The following is a 6,354-nucleotide window of genomic DNA, read 5'->3' as shown; positions in this document are numbered from 1 at the left end:
CTGTGGTTCTTTACCTTAAACATTCACCTAAAGTTTTCTGTCTTCTAAGCGATCCGCACGACCTCGCGTTAAGAAAAGAATTAGCCTTCCTCTAGAACATTACACGCATCGGAGATAGGTCTCCAATAATTATTTCCAATGTGTGACTTTACCCTCTTTATCTCATGATCACTTTTGTGAAAATGTTGATTTCATGAGAAAATTTTACTAAGAATGACTTCTCATATAATTTTTTTTTTTCTAGAGAAATAAAATTAATACATTGGTTATTTTACAAAATTAAAATTGTTAATATTATTTTAGCATATAGATAGTAGTGGGTCGGTACGGTATACCTTAATTTTTTATCCATACTTTATACCTTATCGAAAGTTTTGGTATAGAAAAATTTATACCATTATTTTACTTTGATTTCAGTACGATATTTGTATTATACTTTTCATACCTAAAAACATATTAACTCAAAAAAATATAGTTACTACATAAACATTACACAAAACAAAAAATTGAAGATATTTATTATAAAATAAAATATACTTTTTAAAATTTAATATTTATAAAAACTAAGAAATATTAAAAATTAATTTTAGTTACAAAAATTGGAGTAAAATGAATAAACATAATTATAGCAAGTTAGACTAAAGTGAAGACGACAGAGGGAGATTCAGTCTTCAACCGCATTTGTATCTGTAATTATTTTTTATAAATTGATAATATAATTTATGTTAGATAATAATAATAATAATAATAATAATAATAATAATAATAATAATAATAATAATAATAATGATAAATATTAGTTAATTTGATTTAATTAATAAACAAAACTCTAACTCTTTTCAATTTGTTCATTTTTCTTGAACAATACAAGTTCATCATCTGTATGATATTTTTATAAGTTGAATCCTTCTCCTTTTAACTAATCATTTGTGCATATCATTACCTTCACCATTTTAGAACATCAGATTACAAAATATTCTTGAAACTAATTGAAAGAATTAAAAGAATTGGGTACGTACCTAGTTTCACTCATTTTCACCACTCAAATAATTGAAAGTTTGGTTGGATATTTTTTTAATATTATCGTCGATATAGAGATGATATATATTAAATAATATTACATATAATTACATTTTAATTTGATTTTCAAAAATTATGTTTTTATAATTAAATTAATATTAAATCTATTTATTTTCATCCCCTCTTCTAGCATAGCGGCAACAAGAGATGGATATCCCTCACGCTTAGAGTTAGGCAATGGGTTAACTAAATACGAACCGACATGATCCAACATGATATTTGTACGGAACGACACAATACAATATTATCTCACTCGGGTCTTGGGTTGACACGATACAAACACGAGACGACACAGTCACGACACGATTATGAGTTTATACGATCAAAACACGGTTACGAGTCGACACGGACACGAGTATAGACACGATACAAATATAGACAAGACACGAGCACGAGTATACACACGAAATGAATAGTCAAATGACATAAGTTACCCACATTAACATTCTCTAAACCTATTTTCCAAAAAAAAAAATTGTCTAAACATATTATATTTTTATTCAATTAATAAATTATTTAATTTCATAAATGTAATATTAATAATTAAAATTAAACACACTAAAATAAAATATTAACTTAAATAATATAAATATAAATATAAATAAAAATGTGAGTTTATTAATAATTCTCTTTAATATTATTTTATTAATTAATTTTTTAATTATTTATAATTTTAATTATTATTAATACATTAAATAATAAATATATGATAATAATTTTAATTTTAATAATATAATAATATATATTTATAAATTTTACTCACCTTTTCCACTTTTTCTCCTATTTTCTTTCTCAAACTACCCACTTTTATATTAATATTATCAAATGACCACGTTTCTCTAAATATATTTACATTTTAATTAAAATTATAAATTATTTAATTTTATAAATGTAATATATATAATTAAAATTAAATATACTAAAATATTAAAATATTAATATTAAATAAATTATATGAATAGAAATTTGAGTCTCGTAATAATTATCTCATATATTACTTTTATTAATTACATATTATTTTTAAAATTTTAAATTATTTTAAAATTTTAATTATTATTAAAACATTCCAACAAAAAATATGATAATAATTTAACTTTGATAATATAATAATATTTTATAAGTTTTACTAACAATATAATTTAATATATATAAATAAATAAATAAATAATTAACATGAGTGTCAAGACACGGTTGTGTTGACACGATAACAAAATCTAGTCGGAATAATACGAAACACGAAGTTAAACACGAGTTAGTACGACACGAATAAACTCGTGGACACGAAATACAAGACACAAAAGAGTCCATGAATCATAATATTTTGAGTAGGTCAAGACACGATACGACACGCATAAGATTTAGACACGACACAACACGACACGATTGAGAGTCTAACACGACTTGCCCGAGTCAAATACGAACGTTAATGTACGATGTCCAACTCTACTCACGCCTCCTCTATCATTAATTTTTCTTGCCCATACATATAAATCAACACATTTTTGTTATTTTAATTATCCCGATATTGAAATATGAGTATTTATTAATTTTCCTTATTTGAAAAGTAATAATCTTTTAATTGATACAGTTTATAATTTTTAAGGTGTATAATTTACCTTTATTTAGTCTAAAAAGTTAACATATTTATATCTTAATTAAATCTTAATATCTTAAAAATATCAATGTGAAGAAGAGTGAGTGTAGTCTCTATCTTTGTTGGGTTTGGAGTCAATGAATATCGATTTTCACGGATTTGGTATCCATCTCCATTAAAGCTTTCCCAACTCTCATTCACTCCAGTCATCTCACTCTCTCTTTCTTTCAATATTCTCTTGTCTAAGTTCTGACACAACCCTATGGACCTCAGTAAAATGATACCAGAAATATTCTCAAAACTCGAACAAAAATGGCTTGATCACCATTGCCATGTCAAGAAAACTCGTATTCTCACCATTGACGGCGGCGAAACCAACGGCTCTGTTTCAGGCACTTCCTTAACTTATCTCGAAGATCAGATTCAATCCATAACCTCCGATGCCAACTAGAGCTGGGCATCGTACATAAACGTTCGTATTCGACTCGGACAAGTCGTGTTAGACTCTCAATCGTGTCGTGTTGTATCGTGTCTAAATCTTATATATGTCGTATCGTGTCTTGACCCACTCAAAATATTATGATTCACGGACTCTTTTGTGTCGTGTTATTCGTGTTCACAAGTTTATTTGTGTCGTACTAAATCGTGTTTCATATTATTCCGACTAAATTTTGTTATCGTGTCAACACAATTGTGTCTCGACACTCATGTTAATAGCAAAATTTATATTATAATATTATATTATCAAAGTTAAATTATTATCATATATTTTGTTTGAATGTTTTAATAACAATTAAAATTTTAAAATAATTTAAAATTTTAAAAATAATATATAAATTAATAAAAATAATATGTGAGATAATTATTATGAGACTCAAATTTCTATTCATATAATTTATTTAATATTTATATTTTAATATTAATTTAGTATATTTAATTTTAATTATATATATATATATTACATTTATAAAATTAAATAATTTATAAATTTAATGAAAATGTAAATATATTTAGAGAGACTGTCCATTTGATAATTTGATAATTTTAAGGTAAAAGTGGGTAGTTTGAGAAAGAAATGGGAGAGAAAGTGGGAATGGTGGGTAAATTTATAAATATATATTATTATATTATTAAAATTAAAATTATTATCATATATTTATTATTTAATGTATTAATAATAATTGAAAGTATAAATAATAAAAAAATTAATAAGTAATTAATAAAATAATATCGAAAAGAATTATTAATTAATAGACTCACAATTTTATTCATATAATTTATTTTTTATTGATATTTTATTTTAATTTATATTACTTAAGTTAATATTTTATTTTAATATTATATTTTAGTGTTTAATTTTAATTATAAATATTACATTTATGAAATTAAATAATTTATTAATTGAATAAAAATTTAATAGGTTTAGAGAATGTTAATTGGGTAACTTATGTCATTTGACTAATTGTGTTTATGTCGTTTCGTGTGTATACTCGTGCTCGTGTCGTGTCTATACTTGTGTCGTGTCTATACTCGTGTCGTGTTCATGTCGACTCGTAACCGTGTTTCGATCGTATAAACTCATAATCGGGTCGTGACCGTGTCATCTCGTGCTTGTATCGTGTCAACCCAAGACCCGAGTGATATAATATTGTATCGTGTCGTTCCGTACAAACATCGTGTTGTATCATGTCGGTTCGTATTTATCTAACTCATTGCCCAGTTCTAATCCCAACATCCGAATCATCGATTTCTTCGATATTATCGCCGGCACAGGAATCGTCGGTTTATACGCAACATTACTCGCCGCCGACGATGGAACAGGTCTCCCTCTTTTCACCGGCAAAGAAGCTGTTAATTTCATTAATGAAAAGAAATCAGATCTCTACCGCGTCAAAACCTCAAACTCATTTCGTCGCCGCCGTAAATTTTCAGTAAACAGTATGACAAAATTACTCGCCGGCGTTTTAACAAAAAAAAACGGCGAACTAATGACTCTCAAGAACACATGTAAACCCATCTTAATCCCTTGTTTCGATTTCAACAGTTTTGCCCCCGTTCGTTTTCTCCCGAGCCGACGCATCTCAGTCTCGAAGCTACGATTTCCATCTCTAGAAAGTAATTCGCGCCACGTTAGCAGCTCCGTCATTGTTCGACTCGTTTCCTTTAACATCCGTTGACGGAAAAACATCATGTCTCGCTGTTGACGACGGCATTGTCATGAACAATCCGACATCCGCCATCGTTACTCACGTACTCCATAACAAACGCGATTTTCCGTCTGTTAACGGTCTTGACGATCTCCTTGTCCTTTCTCTAGGCAACGGCTCTTCCATTCGTAACCACCACAACCGCCTTGCTTGACGTCGGCGATCGTAAACATCGCCGTGGACGACGTTTCTGAAACCGTGGATCAAATGATCGACAATTCATTCGGCTTGAACAGGCCGGATTACGTTAGAATTCAAGTAAACGGGATCTTATATATTTTAAACAATTAAAATTTAATTACAATTCTAAAAAAATCAGAAAATTGTAGGCTGATGAAGAGAAAATAATTAACGGAGATGTGTTAACGGAGAAAGAGGTGGAAACCTTGTCGTTTGACGGGAAGAAGTTACTAATGGAGACAAACGAAGAACGGATTGGAACCTTTGTGCTGCGGCTTACGGGCAGCCTTCCGCCAAGTCCATGTAAGGAAAAGGCTGTTACTGTTAATGTTAATGCTGTTATCTAATTGAAAAGAGGGCGACATGTTCCATCGTCGGCGGCGAGTAATGTTGCGTATAAACCGTTGATTCCTGTGCCGGCGATAATATCGAAGAAATCGATGATTCGGGTGTTGGGATTAGAGCTGGGCAATGGATTAACTAAATACGAACCGACACGATATTTGTACGGAACGACACGATACGATATTATCTCACTCAGGTCTTGGGTTGACACGATATAGGCACGAGACGACACAGTCATTACCCGATTATGAGTTTATACGATTGAAACACGGTTACGAGTCGACACGAAAACGACACGAGTATAGACACGACACAAGTATAGACACGACACGAGCACGAATATACACACGAAACAACATAAACACAATTAGTCAAATGACCCAAGCTACCCAATTAACATTCTCTAAACCTATTACATTTTTATTCAATTAATAAATTATTTAATTTCATAAATGTAATATTTATAATTAAAATTAAACACACTCAAATATAATATTAAAATAAAGTATTAACTTAAATAATATAAATTAAAATAAAATATAAATAAAAAATAAATTATATGAATAAAAATGTGAGTCTATTAATTAATAATTCTCTTCGATATTATTTTATTAATTACTTATTATTATTTTTTATTTATACTTTCAATTATTATTAATACATTAAATAATAAATATATGATAATAATTTTAATTTTAATAATATAATAATATATATTTATAAATTTTACCCACCTTCCCACTTTCTATCCCATTTTCTTTTTCAAATTACCCACTTTTACCTTAACATTATCAAATGGACACGTCTCTCTGAATATATTTACATTTTCATTAAATTTATAAATTATTTAATTTTATAAATGTAATATATATATAATTATAATTAAATATACTAAATTAATATTAAAATATAAATATTAAATAAATTATATGAATAGAAATTTGAGTC

The 6,354-nt window shown here is 27.9% G+C and overlaps 1 pseudogene; it reads left to right on the top strand.

Moving 5' to 3' along the window:
* Nucleotides 1-2,905: 2,905 nt before the first annotated feature.
* LOC124937803 lies at nucleotides 2,906-5,408 on the top strand (annotated as a pseudogene).
* Nucleotides 5,409-6,354: the final 946 nt, after the last annotated feature.

This window comes from Impatiens glandulifera, chromosome 5 (genome assembly GCF_907164915.1).
Source record: "Impatiens glandulifera chromosome 5, dImpGla2.1, whole genome shotgun sequence".
Lineage (NCBI taxonomy): Eukaryota > Viridiplantae > Streptophyta > Magnoliopsida > Ericales > Balsaminaceae > Impatiens > Impatiens glandulifera.
Note: the sequence above shows the minus strand (reverse complement) of the source record. Positions and strands in the feature narration are given on the sequence as shown.